The sequence below is a fragment of the Castor canadensis genome, chromosome 14, assembly GCF_047511655.1.
Source record: "Castor canadensis chromosome 14, mCasCan1.hap1v2, whole genome shotgun sequence".
Lineage (NCBI taxonomy): Eukaryota > Metazoa > Chordata > Mammalia > Rodentia > Castoridae > Castor > Castor canadensis.
Window position 1 is genome coordinate 33,843,198 of NC_133399.1, and position 24,043 is coordinate 33,867,240.

Consider the following 24,043-nt stretch of genomic DNA (forward strand, 5'->3'; position numbering starts at 1 on the left):
GCAGAAGTGAGTTACATAAAATGTTGGATCTTTGTACCCCCATTTACACTTTTCATCAGCATCCTAAGCAACATGAAAACAGAAAACAAAACAGGAATCCCAGAATTCCTCTTCCTGGACTCTCAAAGAATTGAGAACTGCATCCCAACCTCTTTGGAGTGTCCCTGTCCATGTGCCTGGTGACAGTGCTTGGGAACTTGCTCATCATCCTGGTTGTCAGCTCTGACTCCTGCTTCCACACTCACATGTACTTCCTCCTTTACAACTTGTCCTTAGTGGACATTGGTTTTGTCTCCACCTCATTCCCAAATATGATTGTAGATATCCAAACTCACAGCAGTCATATCCTATATTAGCTGCATGACACAAATATCTCTGTTTCTAATTTTTGGAATGATTGTGATGGCCTATGACTGGTTTGTGGCCATCTTTCACCCCTTGAAATAATGTGATCATGAACCCTAAACCTGTGGCCTGCTGGTATTTCTGTCTTTCATTGTTAATGTCCTGGACACTCTGCTCCATGCTTTGATGTTACTGATAGTGTCCTTCTGCACACATCTGGAAATTCTCCTTTTTCTGTGAACTGGCTTATAGTCTTGAACTTGCTTATTTTGATAGTCACATCAATATCATCCTGGTGTATTTACTGACCAGTCTGTTCGGTATTGTTGCCCTCTCTGGGATGATTTTTTCTTACACTCAAATTATGTCCTGTTTCCTGAAAATTCCATTGGCTGGTGGAAAGCATAAACTTTTCTCCCAATGTAGTTCATACTCACTAGTAGTTTCGTTGTTCTTTGGGACAGGTTTTGGGGTGTACCTCAATTCTTCAGGTACCCACTCCTCCCTGAAGAGTGCCATAGCCCTGTCATGAACACTGTGGTGACTTCCATGATGAACGTTTTAATTTAAAGCCTAATGAACAAGGACATGTTGGGGATTTGAGAATACTCGTCTGTAGGATAACATCTTTCTACTGATGTGTCAGGTGTTCTTTCATACACTTCACAATTATGCCAAAGGAAATAGGTAATGAGTGATTCAGAAATCCTGAAAGTCTTTGAATACAGGATACAAGATATCAAATTGTTGAGGATGTAAATTTTGGAATCCATCCAACTGAGTAGAAAGTCTTCCTGTAGTTCTTCATAGCTACTTGGCTGTGAATAGTAGTTCAATACTCTAAGATTTGTTTTCTCGTCTCTAAATTGACATAGATTAATTGGAATGCAGTCATGCACCTGCATAATGATTTGGCCATTGGTGGACCACACACACCATGGTGTTTCCATGAGATTATAATGGAACTTAAAATGATCTGTTACCTAACGATGTTCTCAGCCACAGTAACATATAATGCAGTACATTGTGTGTGTGTGGTAACTTTGGCATAAACAAGTTTGTGGTGCAACAGTTTTATGTATGTATGCCACAAGCAATTTTGTACAGTGCATACTTGATCATAAATGACTGTTACTGCTTTCTGTATTTACATCTTCTTGTCATTTTACAATGCACTTCCATTAAATGAGAGATTTTTACTCTGAAACCGTATGCAGTATTGCATTGGCAGCAGGCTCATACTCAGGTGTTTGTCACATCTGCCAATTACATCATTACCATAATTGTATCCCATCCTTGATTAAATCACATTATTTCATTCCTGATGGTCACAGGAGCAATAAGCCCCGCTGTGTGTGTGTGTGTGAAACACACACATACACAAGCATACACACACACAAGATATGTATTAAGGTTTACATCTATGTTTGTGTAAACACACAGTAATGTTTGCACACAGAACAGTATTTTTTAATATCACAGTTCTCAGAACATGTCTCTGTCACTTAGTGATGCATGGCTGTATTTAGGTAGATTTGCTATACTTCACACCATCAGTACAGTAACTATAGCTGCAATAAGATAAAAAATATTAACATCAACAGTGTCAAATGGTTACAGTTCTCACTTTTCCTAACAAATAGTTCAGAGATGGGGTAAGCCAAGAAAAGCAACCAGAGGACTGTGTTTATATTTTCTATATATTTACTTCTTCTTTGCTCTGTTCCTGATTCCTCATGGCAGGAACATGTGAGACACACTAAGAATCTGAAAACTGTGTCCTTCCTCACTCACTTCCTGGTAGAGATAATATTTACAAGTTGTCATGCAGAAATGTTTGTTTTCTTAGAGCCAGGAGTGTCTATGCAGCCCAGGGTGGCATCAGACCCATAATTCACCTGCTCCTGCTTCCAAAACTCTGGTATTACAGGCATGAACCACCATACAAATCAGAAAGCATTTTTGTTTAAATTGACAGGTAAAATCAGTCCACACTTATAGAGTAAAACATAATAATCCAATATATGTTGACTTTGTGCAAATAATATATATTGTATATATAATACATTTATGTGAATTAATAATGTAACATATATACACATACATATACATATATATACATATATATATATATATATATCATGTAGCATGTTTGGGTATATATTTATAATTTATAATGGCCAAATTAGAGGAATTGCCATTTTTATTACATAGAACATTGATCATTTCTGTGTTGGAGACCTTTGAAATCATCTCTAGTAGTTATATTAAAATGTTTAATAATTTTAAAGTATACATATATATACTACTGTACAACAGAAATTTAGAATTTTTAATATAATTCAACACTTTTATTATTCAGTGTACAACCTCCTTCTGTTCTTTCCCCTCCCTTCTCTATTTCTATAATATCAATATTTTTATCTTTCTTACCTTATGAGTGAGAATGTGTGGTATTTGTCTTTCTATACCTGGCTTTTTTTACTTAATAATTTTCTCTGCTTCCATCCATGTTTCTGTAAAAGGTAGGATTTTATACATTTTCATGGCTAAATTATGCTCCATTTTGTATATAAACCACATTTTCTTTGTACATTCATTTATTGATGTGCACCTTGGTTGATTCTACATCTTGGCTATAATAAACCATGCTAAGATAAAGAGAGGAATGCAGGTACCTCTTGATATATTGATGTCACTTCCTTTGAATATATTCCCAGTAATGGGGTATCTGGATCAAGTGGTTACTGCATTTCTAGCTGGTTTTTTTTAGATACCTTAACACAAGGAAAATTTGTTTTACTCATGAGCCTGAATTGGTAAGTGTCTGTTCTGTGTTTATTTCCTAGGGTTGTGATGTATTACTACCAACCTAGAGACTTTAAACAAATTGAATGCATTTTCTTATATTCCTGTAAGTCAGTAAGTCTATATTTAGTTTCCATGGGCTAACGTTACACTGTTGGGATTGCTGGTTCCTGCAAGCACTTAGGGCACAATACTTGCCTTGCTTTTTTCAGCCTCTAGCAGCCCCTATGGCCACTATGCTACTTGGCTAAATGTCCCATCCTTTTGTTCTAAGAACATTCTTTTTACTTCTTCTGTTATCACTTTTGCTTCTTTTCTATAGACCAACCTTCCTCTGCCTCCCTTGTATAAGATAAGGAGAGTTGTGATTTTATTTAAGATCTACATAATCTAAGAGAGTAACCCCACATCAATATTTTAATCACATACACAGTTCATTTTGCCATTTTTCTTTACTTAATTTTAATTTAATTTATTTTGTACTTTGGAGAGAGTCTTGCTAAGTAACTCAGGCTGTCTTGAATTCAGTATCTTCCTGCTTCTGCCTCTTGATTGCTCAGACACAGAGGTATATGCCACAATGAACAGCTCCTTTTGCAATAAAGAGTGAGATGAAAACTGGGAACGAATGCAGAAATAAATGAGGGTTTAAAGAGCGCTTAATGAAATAACAAAATGACAGGAATTCCTACATACATTTTAATAATAATTCTGATTGTTAGTGGTCTCAATTTTTGAATGAAAACACGTAAACTAGCAGATTGGATTTAAAAACAAGACCAATGTGTGTTGCAATACACAAGTGCATGGAACAAATGCTAGGAATGTCTCTGTATAGCTATCATTATACCAAACTAGCAAAATGCTATATCTTTCTTATTATCTCTTGTTTTCTCACCAACAAAATCAGAGAAGAAGAGGGCGGAACAGGTTCTACCTGGAAGGGGGGGATTGGGGGAGGTGGTAGGCAAGGGAAGAGGTGACACAAACAATGTATACACATGTAAGTAAATGTAAAAAAGATAAAAGAAAAGGAGAAAAGAAAAGGAAGGAAAGCAAGATTTGACTATTTATAACCAGCAACAAATGTACTTCACTGGTAAAGACAAACACAGACTGAAAGTGAAAGGATGAAAAAGAATAATTCAGGCAAATTAAGTCCAAAAGTAAGCAGAAACTATATCATATCTGACAAAGCAGACTTCAAAACAATTGGTCAAAAGACAGAAGTGTCACTTCATATTGGTAAAGGTAAAAATCCATGAAGTGGATATAACAATGGAAAATGTACACACTTTGAACACCAGCGCACACAATTTCATAAAGCAATCACTACTAGACATGAAAGCCCAGATAGTCCACCCCAAAACAATAGTGTGTGACATAAATACCTTACCCTCATAAAAAGGTCATTCAGGCAAACAAGAAAACATCAGAATTAGACAAATATAAGAAAATTGAAATAGCATCTTCCATTTTATCAGATCACAATGAAATGAAATAGACATCAAGGCTGGGCCTGATGGCTCTCACTAGTAATACCAGCTATTTTGGAAGTACAGTTGGGAAGATTATGGTTTCAGGCCAACACAGGTGAAGTGTTAGTGAAACCGCTTCTCAATCAAGTGTAGCACAGTGTTATGCATGCAGGAGGTCATAGGTTGGAAGATCATAGTCTCAGACTGGCCCTGTGCAAAAATGTGAGATGATTCCTGATAAATAAGTAAAGAAAAGAGGGTGAGGGGATGGCTGAAGAGTTAAGCCACTGCCTAGCAAGTACAAGACTCTGAGTCCAAACCTCAGTACTGCCAAAAATCTGATCAAATCAACAGTGAAAGTATGTACAGAGAAATAAAAGAGGGAAATCAAAAAATTCTTAGAATCAAAGGAAACATTATTTGCAGAAACTTCTAGCAAAGACAATGCTACAAAGACAGTTTATAGTTATGAGTGCCTACATTAAAATATCTGAGTGTTTTCAAGTAAATAATGCAATGATCTACCTCAAACTCTTACAAAAACAATTACAAGCCAAATCTAAAGGTAGTACATGTAAATAATCAATGAAGATAAAGGCAGAAATTAATAAAGTTTAAAAAATGCAATATGCCAATAAAAAAATTTTGGTTCATTGGAAAGGTTAACAAGATTGGTAACCCCTTGGCCAAACTAATTTGAACAAAGAGAGAGAAAACCAAATTAGTGAAACTAGAGGTTCAAAGTAGATATCATTAAAAATTCAGATAATCCCTAGGGATTACATCAAAAATCTAAATCTAATGAACTAGAGAATCTGAAAGAAATGGGTATATCTCTACATGTACCTTCCAACATTGAACCAAGAGGATATAAACCACTTTGCAAATCTATAACAAGCAATGAGATTGAAATAGTCATAATAAGTCTCCTAAGAAAGAGAAGCCCTATACCAGATGGAATCACAGCTGCATACTACCAGGGTGTTAAAGAACAACCGATGCAATACCTCCTAAAACTCTTCCATAAAACAGACAAAGAAGGAGTCCTACCACACTCATTCTATGAAGCCAGTATTACTCTGATGTCAAAGGCAGAAAAGGAAACAACAAAAAGGAAATTATAGACCAATTTCTTTGAAGAACTTACACAAAATATCCTTAATAAAATACTTGCAAACTAAGTTCAGGAACATATCAAAAAGATCATACACTATGATCAAGTTTTGTTTCATTGCAGGGATGTAAATGTGGTTCAATACATGCAAATAGAGAAATGTAATATACCACATAAACAAAAGGATAAGGAAAGGTCAAAAATCACATGATCATCTCAATAGATGCAGAAAAGAACGATGACAACATTCAAGAATGTTATTGATAAAAGTTCTTAAGAAACTAGAAATAAAAGGAATGTGTATGATCCTTATAAATGGTTTATTCACAAACATACAACTAACATCAGCCTAAAATTAGAAAAACTGAAACAATTCAGGAATAAGAAAAAAACATTCTTCACTCTTACTTGACATAATGCTCATATGACTAATCACAGCAATAAAAGGGGTACAAATCAGAAAGAAGAATTAAAATTATCCTCATTTGCACATCATATAATCCTATAATTAGAAGACCCTCAAGATGCAACTAACAATATTCTGTTGGAGATATGGCTCAATTGGTATAGTGTGTAGCAAGTGCAAGGCTCAGAGTTCAAATTTTCAGAAAATTAAGAAACATAGAAAAACTCCTAGATTTGACCTTAAAATTTTTTTGCCAAACTAGCGGGATGCAAAATCAACATTCAAGAATTAGTAGCTTTTCTGTATACCAATGAGTAGACTGAGAAAGAAATCAATCCCATTCATGTAGCCTCAAAAATATAACGAGGGGTGTTGGAGATAAGATGGCAGATTTCTCAGTGAACCTTGAACCTATATTTGCCTATTACAAAGTGCTATTTCCATTATATCCTCTGTAATCAAAATGGAGTGGAAAAATATCTTATATTTCAGTCCTTATTAAGAATTCCATTGCCACTCAAAGAATGTATGTGTGAGTGTGAGTGTATTTACACACAATATCAAACACATTTCAGTGCTTAGATTGAAATTATTGGTTTGGTTAACAATACTGTTACAGAAGTTTGCACATCTTCATAAAGCTATTATTCTCTGGTGTGACCTTTGTGATTAGAACTCAAAATATTTTCTCCATGATAAACTTTGTTTTAGCAGACTGATGTACTGTAATCCCAAAGAAATGTTCAAATGAATGCAGAGAGATAGAACATTATTACTAAACCTAAGCACTTACCTGGGTGTGGTAGTACACACCTGCAACTAGCACTAAGGAGGCCATGGAAGGAGAATTACAAGTTCAAGGCCAGCCTGTGCTACATTGCAAGAGCCTGTCTCAAAGTAAAATTAAAGCAGCAATATTATTGGACTTGGGTCACACGCTAAGAGGAGAGCACATACAGGAGGTATGGAGGTAGGTAGGAAACCCAAAACTTGAAAAATCTTTGATGTCCCCACTGCAGAGGCACTAATACAGTAACCTTAAAGCGACAGAGGTCAATATGGGAAGGTGATCGGGAGCTAGTGAAAAGGTCAGGTAGAGATGAATCAATTCTGGTTGTAATACACTTGTGCATGGAAGCAATGCTAGGAATCTCACTGTATAGCTATCCTTATCTCAACTTGCAAAAACGCTTTGTCTTTCTCATGATTGCTTATGAATGAGAACATACAAGTAACTTTATGCACAATAGCACAAAACAGATACAAAGAACTTAATCAGCAGAAAACTGTTCAACATTTTTAAGCAGCCATACAATATGTAAAAATGTAAAGTATTGAAAAGGCAACATGTACTAATAAGCTCGACATCATGGTGAATTCTGAAACAAAATCATGTGAATAACAAGTTGTGGAACTTGGTCATTAAAGTTCAACCTTAAGTAAGTTCAAAAAGCTGTGCATTTATGTAATAAAATTATACAGTGATATTTCCAGAAGTGAGAAAATATTAAAGTTCTGTGAAAATTAACTAATTAATTAATTTTGTAGAGCAAAAATGATGTACTTCAAACAATATTTGCTGCATCAATCCTATTTCTGTTCCAATTTTTAAAATGTATCATGTTTTCTCAAGGTCTTCACCTCCTCTTTATGTCTTAGGGTTAACACGGGATTATAAAGTTCCCTTTGCTTGAACCTCCTCTTCCCAAGCAAGCAATATTTACCCATTTATCATATAAAAAAGACAACAGTTAGTGGGAGAGGATGTGGATGCTTCTGAGGCTCACATTTGTACACGTCAGAGATGTAGTGCACTTGATTCATGAAAGAGTAGAGCATGAATAGGCCCAGGGAGTACTCTGTTTTATGTCTTGAACACCAATTCTAGGTATGAAACCTGACACCTGAATTTTCTACAATCACCTGGTGACCTGGGGGGTGAAGAAGGTCTTCGATGAGTCCAGGCCACATCATGGATGTTTGAAGGAAGTTTAACTCTCTGTTTTACATCCTCTGTCTCTAAAGTCATTGAAGGAAGGGTATCCCTTCTTATGTGAGTGTGTTTATGTTAGGATTTCTTTCTTAACAGGTACCAAAGCATCTTCATTGATGAGTTTCTAAAATTTCACCATCATTCAAACCACAGATATCCTTTAATTATGCCAACTGTGTAGATACTGAATCTGAGTTTAGTGGATGTTGTTATGGTATTATTACCTAACAAGAATATGTTTTATAGTTCTATCACAGGGCATGAATGTCTACTCCTTTGCTTCACATTAGAACTCACTTTAGAATACAAGTCTAATTGACCTAATAATATAATCAGACAGAAGCTACTTTAATAATATGACTAGAGCTTTTTATAAATATTTCTTTGTCTCCCCACCTTCTCTAAGTTGTCATCTTCTGAGAAAACTCTGCCGAATAATTGCTAATATGTAGTCTATGCTATATGCCCTGTTTTGTAGCAACAGAGCAAAAAATGTGTTTACTTTATAGAAATCACAAGTCAAATATCATGGAACTACACCAAAAAGAATGTCAAATACCAGCAAAATTTAAATGTACCTGATCATTGTGTCCTCTCATAATTTTGAAATACATAATGCCCACCAGGGTCTTGCCCCTTTGACTTACTCTATAAGGTGAAGCTTAAAGCAAATGATACATCATAGAAGTGAAGGTTTCCTACTAATAAATTTCCTCAAGACTTCCTTCATCTCTCTGTTCCTTAAAATATAGATAAAGGGGTTCATCATTTGAGGGACCACAGAATACAGCACCAAAACCACTTCAGTTTTTCTGGGTGTGTTAATTACTGCAGAGCTAATGGACACACCAAAAATTGTTCCATAGAACAAGGAAACCACAGACAGGTGAGACCCACAGGTGGAAAAGGCTTTATACTTTCCTTCAGATGATGGCATTCTCAGGGCTGAGGACACAATGTAAATATAAGAGGAAATGATTCCAGAGAGTGGAATGCCTCCATATATGCAAGCTGCCAGATATATCACAATGTTGTCAATAAGGGTATCTGAACAGGAGAGATTAATGACTTGAGCAAGTTCACAGAAAAAGTGGCAAATTTCCAGGTCTGTGCAGAATGACAGCTGCAAAATCATTAGACTATGGAGCAGGCCATCCACAATGCTAAGGAACGAGGACAATAGGAAGAGCAGAACAGAACATTTATGATTCATAATGGCTGTGTACCTTAGGGGATGACAGATGGCCATGTAATGATCATAAGCAATTGCTGCAAGTAGACTGTTTTCCAACCCAGCAACACCAGGACAAAGTAGACTTGGCTGAGGCAGCCTGCATAGCTGATGGCTTTTCTCTGACTCCGGATGTTCACCAGCATCTTGGGGACTGTGATGGTGATGAAACAGATGTCAATGAAGGACAGGTTAGAGAGGAAGAAGTACATGGGGGTGTGGAGGTAGGGATCAGTGCTGATAGCCAGGATTATGAGCAGGTTCCCAAGCACTGTGACCAGATACATTGTCAGGAACAGTGCAAAGAGTACAGGCTGAAGTTCTGAATCGTCTAACAATCCCAGGAAAGGAATTCTGAAACAGTTGTTTGGTTTCTAGGTTTCATGCTAGTGATGAATCTAAGGTAAAAGATGGGTGACAAGAGGACAAATTTTGTGATTCCTGGAACAAAAGAAGTAGCAGCTTTACCCTGAAAATGTTAGAGATGCCTACATTTGCTGATTTGAGACTCTGAGACAAGGACTTTTGATATAGGATTTAACAGACCTCTGGACGTATCTTAGAATTTGAGAGTTACTACTGTGAATATCCTCTACATTGTGAACCCAGGTGAACATTAAAATATCTCTCTAAGCTTATATGTCCTCCCACACATCCCTTTCTCACTTTTTCTCTGTACTCACCTATACATCCAATTTGTATTGAGCACTAACAGTCTCACATATTTTGCCAAAAGTCAAGAATTATGTAAAACGGAAAAATGTACCCCTCCCAGAACAATAATAAAGGGAAAAAAGCAATTAGTGAGTTTTAAAGATGGGCAGTGCACAAGTGGTGATTTTGAAATATTTGGGCATGGAAAAAATAATAAACATATGAGTAAAAAACAAAGGCATGGTTTTAAAGTTTGGTGATTACTTTATGCTTTTAGACAAATGGAAATGAAAGAATAAAGTGATGAATTCTGTCTCTCCCAAGGAAAATTCTACTCTGAAGTTTGTAGTTCATATGTGATTATTTAGGGATAGCTACAAGGACAAATAATAAAAATCATAGGCTGCTAAAAATACCTGTGAAAATAACAGCAATTTGCTGATGCTCAAAAGCAGAGACTTACAATGTAACAGTAGCATCAGGTACATCATGTGGAACTTGGGTTTACTTGTGCAAAACACAAAAATGAGCAGGAGAGCATAAATCATTTGATATAATTCTTATAAACATACTCACTGAATAACATCTGGGTCCCCATCTCTTGCCCTTTTAGTTAGTACTGGGATTTGAACTTAGTTTGCTGGGAGGAGCTCTAACACTGGACCATTTTTTCTCTGGTTATTCTGAAGATATGGTCTCACTTTTGCCCATACCACCCTGAAAACATGATCCTTCTAATCTCAACTACCACATAAGCTTGTGATGACAGGTGTATGCAACCATAAACACTTATTTGTTGAGGTGGGATCTTGTGAACTATTTGCCTGGGCTGCCTTTGTGCATCAGTCTTCCAGATCTCAGACGACCAATTAGCTAGAATGACCGTATGACCACAGGCACCCTGCACAGCACTTATTTTTGAAATTAGGAAAATTTCTCAAACTGAGTATCCATAGGGTCATCATTCATCCAACGTGGAAAATTTTAAAACTTTAGGCAAGTATTGCAATGGTGAGCAATGGACAGATGGAAAACTACTGGAATAGTGTTCAGTATCTGGGAACATTACAGGAATATTTCCCATTGGGATTATTTTATGTCAGACAAAAGCATCTGACATGTTTCTACCCTAGTGAAGAAGTGGTCAATGGGGCAAATTAAGAAAAGAAAAAAGAAAGAGAGGATGTCCTTAGCCTTATAGCTAAAAATTTTAGTGGCAATGGATTTCATGTTCTCACCTTTCCCATGAGAGTCTTGTTTATATACAGAGCAAAGGAAGGAAATATCAATGATCAATGACACCAGCATTCAGTCAGCATGAACGTATGGTAGCTAATACGAGTTCAATGATAAAATTAATTGGGACTACAAACCAATACAAGCATTAGAAAACTTCTGAAAGAAAAAATTTATAGTTAAGTGTACTTAAGAAATTTATGTTTTTGAGAAATTTAAAAATATTAACCAAGAAAATATGTTTGTGTCTATTATGGATCATTGAAAAGTAACAAAAACTAGTAAAATAACATTGAAAGTCTGGAGACCAACATATGTACTTGAATCTGTTTTTTGGAGAATTTTCTTTCCATTCATTCCCCAGTGCAACAGGTACACTAAACTCAGGAACATTGTGCTACAGTTTTTATTGATTTGGTATTATTATTATATGAAGAATGGCTTTGTTTTTACATTTGACAAAGATCTCTATGAAGAACACTTAGCTACGCATGCCATTACACTGTTGGATTTCTTATTATACATTTTTATCAATGTTGATATTTCCAGTTCTGCTTCATCAATGTTACCTACCATGGAGTATTCTGCTATATTGTCACAATTTATTTCTCCAATTCTATTCTGGTTGATAACGAGGCATTCCCTTTTTATACTTCAGATAAAGATAGATACACATATATTATGAAACCATCAAGAAGGGTAACACCCTCATTGGTGTTGCTTCTAAGAAATGATGGAGCATAATTGAGGGGAATATTATGGTTTTCAGTGCAAACATTACCATTATACATGAAGCTGGTATAGCAGAGAATCAACATTTGTTGACTGTGGAAAAGGATTAATGAAAATATTTATAAACATTACATTATCTCTGCTGTTGTTACAACTTAAAATATTTTAAATTTTTTCTAGTATACATTAACTTTTCAAAGGGGATCATTGTGATGATTCTATATATAGTGTGTTTTGATTAAATTCACCCCCTTCATTTTTTTCTTATCTCCCATTCTATAGTTTTTAAATAAGGAACAGTTAGACCAAGAAGGTAGATTCCTGATGTTTGTAGGTCTACACTTCCTTCCCTAGAGTACTCAAAATCATTAAGCAGAGAAGATGCCAGATTTCTTCTATATGTATATTTATGGGTAAGTGATGGAGAGATAAGTTTAAGCTGACCAGAACCATTCCACCACCACCACACAAGGGGTGCAAGTAAGCATAAAAAATTTTTATCATAATCATCCTGTTGGAGAAGGGGGACATTTATGCTCAAAAGGAAAATGTTTGCTGCCACTATAGCCTCAGTAGAAGAAAACACTATAAGAAATGCATTGAGTAATGACACATCAGTAGAAAAGAACATGGCACAATGACAGACACTTAGAACTGAGTATGATGGGCAAATTGCTATTGAGTATCATTTGCAGTTTCCTTACAGCCTCATCTTGTTGAAACTTCCTGAACACCTACTTCATTCCCAAAGCATTACCTCTGTGACTTTGTGTTACCTGGCTGGCATCCTTGTGAGAGAGGGCTTTTTAGCTCTTTTGGATTTTGGATGAACACAGATGATTTGTTTTCAGTATGGGAAGAGAGACCAAATGAGGAACCGAGCTCTGTGCCATAAACATACACTCAGGTTTTGCTTCCTGATTAGGAAGGTCTGTTTGTGAGGTGGCCACAGACCAGGGCAGTGTGAGTCCTTAATGACCAATAATGTAGGAAGACAGGGTTGAATTCCTTAGCTGAAAGCCAAATAATCATCTAGTGATCACCACCTATTTCTCCTTACTTACATTTCACACATACATACAACACAGATCATCTCTAACTCATGACCAGTGTTGCCTGATTAGGTATAAACAATGTCTAAATTTTGACTCTAATTTTATGTGCATAAAATAGTTTTATATGTGTATATAAAAGTACACTTACAAGACATAAAAATGCAAACATTTAGAGGAGATGCTACGTTTCACTGTGTGTTTCCTGGACTTTGGTCATCATTTGTATTTTTTGCCAACAGATTCTAATCTATAGTAGTCAGTGTTAACTATGACCAATAGACAAAAATGGCTTAATTTTTTTAGGGTTTCATAAGCCCAGTATCCAAATTTATCAACAATAATTCTAGGATATAATTTTCATCACATTAGGTGATCATGGATTGAAGTTATGACTGTCTGTTTTTTAATATTTTTTTCATAAATTACAATGCCACTGTAAAATCAGTAGCATACAAGTTTATCCATATCCTAACATACATAGTGATCGTTAAATCGTAATTAATAGGTGAAGACTGATCTCTTTGTTAATACTCATGCAAAAATACTTTATCTTTAATGAATTAAGTGTTCTCATATGTTTATCAATATGTTTCACAGCATATTGGTTCTATATGAAAGTTTTAAAATCAAGTGTTTCTGATACATCATTTGAAACTCATATAAGACCAGATGTTATTGTTATGTTCCCTTGCATCCTCTTACCAACAATAATTTCAAACAAAAATAACACCAAAAACCTGAAAAGACATAACCGATCTCATAAAACAAAACAGTTATAAATAACACAACATAAACCCAAACATAAAGACTGATTGGGATAAAATGAAGGAGCTCAACATATTTCTATACAAAAGGAAAAAGTTAGTTTCTTTAGGTAATGAGGGTTAAATACGATAGAAGAAAATAGGTGCTTGAAGCCAAAGGCAAAAGCGGAAGTTCCATACTTGAAAACCATAGGTAAGTAGAATTTATAGAGTCTAATTAGGATCATGAATGTGGACTTAGAACAAAGTATCAGAAAACCCACTAAAGTTCAAGTGAACTATGTTATCTTCTGGATTATTGTATGGATTATGATATTGTAAAAATCACAACCTAGGAGTCATCCCACTGAAATTGAGTAGCAGAGAATTAAATGGTAATTGAGGAAAACAGTGGGCTATTCATTGAACAACGGATTCATATTGACAATATATAAGGAGATTAAAAATATAAACACCAAAAGAACAAGTGATACAACTAGTAGGAGGGGCAAAAAATTGAATAGACAATACTTAAAAGAACACACACAAATGGTCAATAAATATAAAAAGAAACAGTCAACATTCTTAGTCATAAAAAAATTAAAAATGATTCTATCTCACCCGTTAGAATGGCTATCATCAAATCATAATAATGAAAAACAATCAATGACAAATAATGGCAAGGATGATTGGGGAGGGGAAGTCTTATATACTATTGGTGGAAATGCTAAGTGTAGCCCCTATGAAAATGAGTATGAAACCTCTTCATATAACTAAAAATAGAACCATATGACCTTGTAATACCATTCTTGAGCATATATCCAACAGAGTAAGTCAACATACAATAGAGACGCCTAAAGACCAGTGTTTATGACAGCCCCACTCACAAAAATCCAAGCTGTGAAACAGCCTAGGTGTCCACAATACTGAATAAATATTATTCAGCCATAAAAAAGAATGAAATTATGTCATTTTCAAGAAAATGGATGGAACTGGAAATCATGATGTTGAGTATGTAAAATTTAGAGTCAAATGTATTAAATAAAAATATAATATAAAAGTATATATTGATATGTATAATATGCTACATGAATGAAATATATATATGTGTGTATACATATATACATACATATGTATACACACACACACATATATATATATATATTCAGTATTACATGTAAAGCTCATTTTTGGAGGAATTGGGATTTGAGCTCAGGACCTCATGGTTTCAAACACTACCACTTGATATACTTACCTGGCCAGTGAGGTACCAGGATCATGAATGTGCCTTCCCCAGAGTGAGGCTTATCTTTTTCAGTCCAGATGTGCTCACCCTGTGATTTCCCCAAATGAGGGAATCTTGACTGCATAATTTATGGTAGTGGGGGACTGCATTCTCACTCTCCCCCGGTTAAAAAAAAACAGATCAGCTTGAGTTACACCCACAGACCTTTTTGCTTTAATTTATATATGTATATAAATTTATATAACATTTTAGTTATCAAAAATTAATTTTCTTAAATATACAAAAGGGTTTCATTGTAGTGCTTATGTTTATTATGTACTATAATCAAATTCACCCCATCTATATTGCTATTTTATAACCACCTTTCTTCTTTAATTTATATTTTAAATAGGAACATGAATTTTCCCCAGGGCCAGCCATGGACTCTCCTCCCTTTTTACTTCTGCCTCCTCAGTAGCTGGGACTATAGACACATGCCACCACACACAGGTTGATTTCTGAGATAGAGTCTAACTAATATTTTTGTCCTGCATGGCCTCAATCCATGATTCTTCTATCTCTGCCTCCAAGGAAGTGGGATTAAATAAATTCATTTCTAATTTTTTTTCTTGGATCCTAGTACTCAGGATGTGGAGGCAAGAGAATTGCAAGTGCAATGCCAGGCTGCAGTACGTGGTGAAATCCTGCCACCCGTATCCCTGCAAAAAAATGTTTTCTTGAACTGTGAGTACAGCTCTGTAGTAGAACATTTACATTTCACGTGCAAGTCCCTGGGTTTACAGTTTAGAACTACAAAACAAGCAGACAAATAATAAATGATTGAAATGCCTTTATTTTATTGAAGCATGTACCAGGTTGAAGGTAGTCTTCAACTCTTCCACAGGAAATAATGTTTATGTAGAAACTCAGCGTGTGACCATATGTGAAACTAGTGTTGTTGCTGATACTACAAATTAAGATACAGTGCACAAGATCACACTTAAAAATTTTTAGAAGATTATTGCTTTGCTCTTCATTGTTATTTAAATAATTTTCATTTGAGTAACTTCAATTTTCCACTGATTTTAGCCATTTTTTTCCAGTGCTGGTGATCAAATGCAGAGCCTCATGCATGCTAGTTAAGTGATCTACCACTAACCTACACTGCCAGACATAAGCAGGTGTTTAAAATGGCTGAGTTGATCAGTAAGTTTTTATTTATGATTATTTACATTGTTGCCGTGTACCAAGCAGAAGGGCTAGAAGAGAAACATGCTGTGTTCTGAGGAGACAGGGGGATGGGATGGCAAAGCAGAGAGATAAAACTTAAAGAATTGAAACATGAAGGTCACATTGCACTGGGGAAATAAAATAGCCAATGAAGTTGCATGCAGCCACCTGTGGTTTGAGCTTTGCTTTCTGCTTCTGTAACCTGCTTGCAAGGGAATATAACATGAGGCTTCTTTGTTCTCTGGGCTCAGCCTTTGTTCTCTGCTGGGTCTGTGCTGGCATGATAAACGTTGCTTCCTGCTAATCTACCTCAGTGTCCTGTATCTCAGCTGGCAATTTCCCTCAACAGAGGTTCTGGGGATTGAACCGAGGGCCTCACAAATGCTATGCAAACACTATTCCATCCCACTGAGCCACACTCTGCCCTCATTTTATCTCATGTGAGACATGTTTAAACTTTTAATGTCATGATGTTATGTGTTTCTTGTTTAAGGCTTTATACTTTGTGATGATATTTGAGAGTACTATAATCTATTATATTTTGTTGTTTCATGCTGCATTTTATTTTCCAAAATTCTTCAGTAATTTTTCAAAAGAATTGATTATATTGGGTTATTTTTTCCTTGTGTCCACCTTGTCTGATTTAGGCAATCATGTTGTAGTATTGTTAAAATATATGTTACAGAATATATTTTACAAGTGTTTTCAGAAATAGTTTCTTTAAACTTGCAATTCACTCAGTATGACTTGGTGGTCAAATATCCATATGACACTCTGTCTTTTAAAATTTTTTATTAGAACATATTAGTTGTACAAATGTTTCATTTTGATACACATAAAAATATTAAGCTCATTTGTTTAGTGGATAGATATAACATTGATAAATTTAAAATATTTAATATTTCCAAGATGATTGCTTTATTTATAGTTTTGAGAGAGAATTGTAGATAGCTATAAATCCACTTCAGATCAACCATTCTACTTGTGCTTTGAACTCATTCACTATGGATTAATTTAGTGCATAGCAGTGTAGATTCTCTCATCTTCTACCTCTCTGGTCAATTTTTCATCCAATACTTATGAGTTTGTCCTCAAAAATCCTGCCATGGCCTCTTATCCTGTTTTAGATACAATTTCATTGTTCTTAACCCTTCATAGAAAAACACTTCAAATGAGATCTCTAGCTCACTCTTCTATATTTTTCTCCTCCCATATTTTCCTGAGGTCAATCCAATAAGGCTTTGGCCTGACTTCTCACCTGTAAAGATCAAGCTTGCCCTCACTCATCACGAGTCGGGTCTCTGCTCATGAATTTGTATGTCTTGTTTTCTGCTACAATCTGAAATGATTAATGTCAAAAATCATCCACCAACTCAACAGAGAGAATGGGTAAGTTCTACCTTAGAGACTTCTGTAAAACATTCAGATATTCTAAGTCCACAATCATGAGTCTAAGCAAGGCTTGACTTTATTTCAGTCGTATTTCTCAAGTAAATTAAATTGGCCTCTGTTCCTGGGAACTAATCTTTAGAATATTTACTTCTCACTACATGGAAAGAGGAAGGACATTCTTACTCATGGAGGTGAATCCAGAGGGTCTTGGATACTATCCACTCTCTATGGCATGTTTGAGTTTCTCCTTTGTTATATGAAAGCTATTTTGTTATTAAATATTACTATTCTCTTTATGGTACATTGAAAAAGTGACCTTGTATGTGGTGATGGGTGTCTTTTATATTGAACCTATTATTAATGTTGTAAAATAAATGAGTTTAAGATGCCAAAGGAAGACATTATACTATTATTTTGCCATAAAATACAAATAAGCCTTGAAAGTTCTAAATTCATATATAAGAAGTTAACTTGTTGATGCACAAATGAAAATATTAAATTCAAAAATAAAAGATTTTAAAATGAGATTTTACACTCTTTTGTCATAAAAATAAGCAAAGCTGCTGAGTTTATGGACACATCTACACAATATGGGTTTTTGGTGACACTGTAATTAGATCACCATCATAACTAAAAATAGTAGAGCCCACTTCCTTCAGAGTAGAAATATGTCCTTTTCTCAAGCATGATACATGTTTTTAAATGTTCTGACATTTACTTGCATTCCTCTGGTAGTGTTGGGCAGGGGTTTTGATCAACATATTAGTTTGCTAGCTTTCCACAAACTGATGGATGCAAATGGAGGCTCATTTTCTCAAGATCTGCAGCCAGAAGGTCAATGTTCAAATGTCAGTAGAAGTTATTTCTTCCTAGGCATTTATCCATGGCTTTTAGATGGTCCTCATCTTGCCAGTGTTCTGGAACAGGACAAAGAGGAGTGAAATATGCAACAGTTGAAGCCACAAAAGCAGCAGCATCCACAGCCACCAAGGTGTAGCTTCGGGGACAAGGGGTTAATGACTGGAGATCCCACACCCAGAGGCAAGAGCAGTCATCTTTACTTGGGAAGGACAACAATGAACATTGACTGTATTGCTCTACAGCTCCTTATAGAAGACAATTTATAATGGGCTGATGGCAGCTGACATTGGCAAATGGAGCTACTTACCAATATTAAGTTAGATTATTACATAGATGATATTTTGTTGACCTTTGCAGCTCTCTTTCAGATTTGGAGAATGCTGTTCCTCTCCTGACCTCACATTTGAAATAGTGTGGACAAGCAATCAGTGACCACAGATTGCACAGGCTGTCTAGATAGATAAGAGTAAAATGATTCCTGATGCCATTGTAGATAAGATTCATGCTTACCCATGCCCTCAACAGTTAAAACTGCACAGGTCTACATGCTATTTCTGGATGTACAGGTAACCCCTGAGGGGTTGTATGGGGTCTTTGGGCAGGTAATCTTTGGGCACTTGGAATATTGATAGGTCTTCATACCCCTTCTGGCACAGCTAAAAAGAGCCAAATGTGACTAGACAGAGGAGGCAGAAACTACCTTTATATATTCTAGGAGAATATTAAAACTGCACAGGCCCTACATGCTTTTGACCATTGTAAACCCTGTGAGCTGGATATGCATGTAACCCTTGAGTTGAATGGGGCCTATAGCAGAGATCTGGAAGACAGCAACAGTCAATTGGTTTTGGTCATTACCCATGGAAAGAGCAGAGTTAGGTTATTCCATTATTGGGAAGCAGTTGTCCCTAGTGGATACCACTTTGTTTTCTTTTATAAATTTTTTATTAGGTTATATGCATTATGTGGGGGGATTCATAGTAACAATTGCGATTAGGCTTATATTATACATTAATTACATCACCCCCACCATCTCTCCCCCTTAACCCCCTCCCTGCCTCACTTAAAGTAATTGCAAGATGTTTCTTCATTCTATTTAATATGAATATATTAAGGTCATCAACCATATACCCTCACCTTAATCTCCTTCATTCATCCTCCCACTAGTATCCTCCTACACACACTGTACCTATTTTACAGTTCAATCTTTCATTATTAGTATTTATGTCAAGATCAAAGGGGTTTCTCAATGTACCCCTGCTGTGAGTATACTTTACTTTGGTCCATGAAACCCCTTCCATTACTCTCCCTTACTCCTTTACCTACCCTCCCCATTTTTCAATGGCTTTCAATATACATCCTTATATCCTCTACCTTTACAGATGTTATGTTTTACAATATTATTGATGCACTATCATTCTCTTTTCTTTTCCTTCTTTTCCCAAGTTCCATAGAGTAGTTTCCCTATTACCAACCTCTTCTACATTTGAGTTTGTATATGATCATGATTGTTTTTATGTATATAACATCAGAGGACATTACTAAAACTTCCCTTTGGCAAGACACACAACTTACCCTATTGTGGGATAAACAAGAGATTTATCTGCAGTGACACAGCACAGACTCCCACCCTTGTCAAATGGGGGGCATATTTGCAGCAGAGGGGACATTATTTCTGGTCCCCTACAAGCTGATTAGCAGACCATATTGGATCCCAATGTTGTACAGTATTGAATTTTTGGAGAGAGCTACACCAGGTACTGAACCTCTACTTAGACCTTTGGAGGACAATAAGTCTCCTATACCAGAAGATGCCAGTTGTATGAATAGTTCCTGCCATGGACAACTGGCAATATAAGATTTCGTGACAGTGCAGCCAAGCACAGATACCATATGATTGGATGCTGGAGTAGATCACAGTAGCAAATTAACTGAGCTGTGAGCAATGTGGTTTATGCATATCAATGATCCTGGACTGTAATTTATCCGTATTGATAGTTGGGCTGTGTACCAAGGACTTACAATATAAATTTCCTGGTGCTAAGCCAGTGGGTGGTTGATGGTCCATTTCCTCTAATGAGAGCAAGACTTATGGCAAGACCTTTGGACAAGGGATCCTTTCCAAGAATGGTAGGTACCCACCCCTCATGTCATCATGACATATTTTTATTGCTGTCATAGCCAGCAGTGCCTGCCTGCTGGTTACTTATTGTTATGGTCTATATTGTGGTTAGAGCCTGTGAGTACAATGTCCCTCCCTTCTCACCAAGGAACCACACAGAAGACCACTCGATTGTACAGTGACTACCCTGAAGGGATGGATTGTAGCAAAAATGATTATATAGGCTAATCAGCTGTACACAGGTGCATTCACTGTTGCTAGGTAACCGATCAAGGACAACTAGTTATGTAACTAGTGACTGGATTCACCTGCACATTAGATGTAATAATTTGGCACAATGCCATTCTCTCTCTCTCTCTCTCTCTCTCTCTCTCTCTCTCTCTCTCTCTCTCTCTCTCTCTCTCTCTCTCTCTCTCTCTCCTACATATAAAAGCAAAGACTGGCTGACTTGAGATTAAAAATAAAGCATGTAAAACTCCCTCCTGGCTCTTGTATGTACTCTGAACTACCCAAATCACCAGATCCATCTGCTTGGATCAAAGCTTTGACACACATGCCCAAATCAGCCTCAGACCACAATCTTCCTACCTCTGTCCTCCTGCATAGATGGGATAACAGGGTCACAGTATCATGTCCAGCTTTTATTGTTTATTATGGGGTCTTGCCAACATTTTACTCATGCAGTACTCAAACTATAGTCCTTCTGATCTCTGCCTCCCAAGTAACTGTGACTATAGGTGTAAGTCTCCACACCTGGTTTTAGAACTTCAATTTTATAAAGCAGAAATGCTCAAACTTTAGATTAAGAAATTCATTGGATATGTTTGTTAAAACATACAGTGATGGTCCTCATCCCCATAGCTTATCAAATGTTAAGTCATAAGTGGTACCAAGATTTTTCATATCTACCATATTTCAGGATGACATTGCTGCTGCTCATTTATAAAGCATTTTCTTTATTCTATTTCTCACTCAGTCTTTTTGATAAAATTTACCAGTACCATGCAACCAACAAATGAAACAGCTGTTTCTGGATTCCTTCTCACTGGACTGACAGATGATCCAGCACTGCAATTCTTCATCTTCAGCCTGTTCCTGTCCATCTACTTGGTCACCGCACTTGGGAACATGCTTGGGTACCTGGATGTTGGTTCTAATTCTCATCTTCACACTCGCTTGCACTTATTCCTCTCCAGTCTGTCACTAACTGATATCACTATAAACACTACCACAATCCAAAGGTGCTGGCAAATATCCAAAGACAGGATGAAAGCATCACTTACATAGGTTGTCTCACCCAGATTGTCTGTCTTGAATTTTGGTGATTTTAAAAATTGCTACCTTGCAGTGATGTAATCATACAGAGCCATAATGAACACCTTTCCCTGTGTCTTGCTGATTTTATTCTCCCTGCTCATTAGCACTGTGCATGCCCTGATCCACAGTCTGATGGTGCTTCAGCTTTCCTTTTGCACAGACTTGGAAATCCCCCATTTCTTCTGTGAACTTGCTCAGGTAATCAAGGCAACATGTTCTGATATGCTCACGAGCAAAATTTACTCTTCCAACAAAAATGTTTGACTTCAATGATGTATATTTTGATCCCACAAATGTTGAACACCTCTATCTATACTTTGATGAAGAGGGAAATGAAGGGGCCTTGAGTCATCATATCATTGGCATACTTCTTTTTTGGGTCAGTACTGGGATTTGAATTCAGAGCCTCATGCTTGCCAAGTGGAAGCTTTAGCATGTGAGCCATAGCAGAAGCCTTGCTTACATTCTTTTCTGTGGTTCATGCACCAACTTGGGGCTTGAGTTTCCAGAGAGAGTTAGAATGACAGAAATACTGGTGAGCTAAAACATTTGACTGCTTACAGGCCACATTCTTCTAAAGGTGAGTAGATGATGTGGTGACTAATCACATTAAAGCTTGGGGTTCAATCTGCCTTTGATTTTTGTCCAGTTGTGAGATGTTTCACCAGGAATTTTTCCTCTCTTTGATCCATCTTGTTACCCTGCTTTCACTGAGGCAAAATCTGAGGTGATGGACTTAATTTAGTCAATTTTATGAATCAGTCTCAGAGTAAAGAAACTTAGATGTAGGATAAGCAAGTGAAAGTTTGAAGCAAGATCAATGTCATAGCTAGACACTAGGTTGAGTCTTGTCACATGGTTAGGGCCACATGGGTTGAAAACGATATTTAGAGCTACAGTGTGACAAATAAACTGAATTTTTGTACTTTATTCAGAAAATTACTTAGCTGTCCCCTGGAAAATTGTATTCTTATGGGTCCATGTTAGCATATGTCCTAGTCGGTTTTATTACTTACAAAATTCATGTTATTAGTCTGTCTCAGGGACTTGAGATGGTTTGCAATGTTGCTACTTCATTAGGAAAGATGGTGTCAGTTCCTAATAAAAAAATTCTAAATCTTATATACTGAAAAATTAAACACATTTCTTTCCCATTACACAGACTTCACAGATTTGTGGTTCATTTCTTCCAACATGAAATGAAATTTCCAACTCAAAGGAAATTTTCTGCTTAGAGTCTCCATCTAATTTCAGCAGATGGCAGGTGTCATATCTTGACTTGAAACCAGAGACAGAAAATCAAGTATCCTACCTTGGATCTATTGTGATATGCAGAAGACAATGATTTCCTGAGTTGAATGCAGGCTATCAAATAAGTACTTATGTATCCTAGTTTCACTTATCAATATGACCTTAATGATAAGAATGTAAGTGCTACTTATGTTCAAAACTTTTCTCCATGGACAGTGAGTGTGAATTCCATGTATTTCTTTAAAGAGAGAGAGTTTATATAAATACAGTCATTTTTGACCTTTGGTGTTACACATATTTGTCCAAAAGGTAATCACCTAGGAATCTAATTCATTGCTATAACTCTTTTATATATGCCTGTACAAATTATTATATTAAATTCCTTCTTCCTGCCTCTGAAATGTTTGAGTATAATGAATGAAGTTTGAAACTGGATTGTATTTTAATCATTTTACTTCTGAGATTCCATTACCATTTTGGACTTATCACTTTCTTATTTGCAATGCTTTCTATTTTTACATGACATATAGTAGCAATCAAAAATAGCTAGTCATTCAGATATTAATGAAATGTCAATATTTATTTTCTGCAACTGTGAATAAAGTGAATATTCTCTTTCATGTTTCCTGTTGAAAATGCAAAGCAGTTATATATATATATAGACACATGTGTGTGGGGGTGTTAATTATTGGGAACAAGAGTACAGCCTTCCTCAGCCAAGTTGGAAAGATTTTTAAATTTGGTAAATTCATGTCCATTTGCTTGATTATATATCCTGATAATCTTATATAAAATGGACCTATCACTCACAATGTATTAGTTCCCTGGTAAGCTATTAATATTCATTGAA

General features: G+C 36.0%; 1 non-coding gene and 2 pseudogenes across 1 annotated transcript; 2 read left to right on the forward strand and 1 right to left on the reverse strand.

Annotated features, from left to right (window-relative positions):
* The first annotated feature begins 360 nt into the window (after positions 1 to 360).
* Positions 361 to 915, forward strand: LOC141416228 (olfactory receptor 7G3-like; annotated as a pseudogene).
* A 7,908-nt stretch (positions 916 to 8,823) lies between these two features.
* LOC109702354 (olfactory receptor 7G2-like) lies at positions 8,824 to 9,888 on the reverse strand (annotated as a pseudogene).
* A 5,154-nt stretch (positions 9,889 to 15,042) lies between these two features.
* On the forward strand, positions 15,043 to 15,205 carry LOC141416963 (U1 spliceosomal RNA). Its single transcript, XR_012441610.1, has one exon. It is a non-coding gene; the product is annotated as a U1 spliceosomal RNA (small nuclear RNA).
* The last annotated feature ends 8,838 nt before the right edge of the window (positions 15,206 to 24,043 follow it).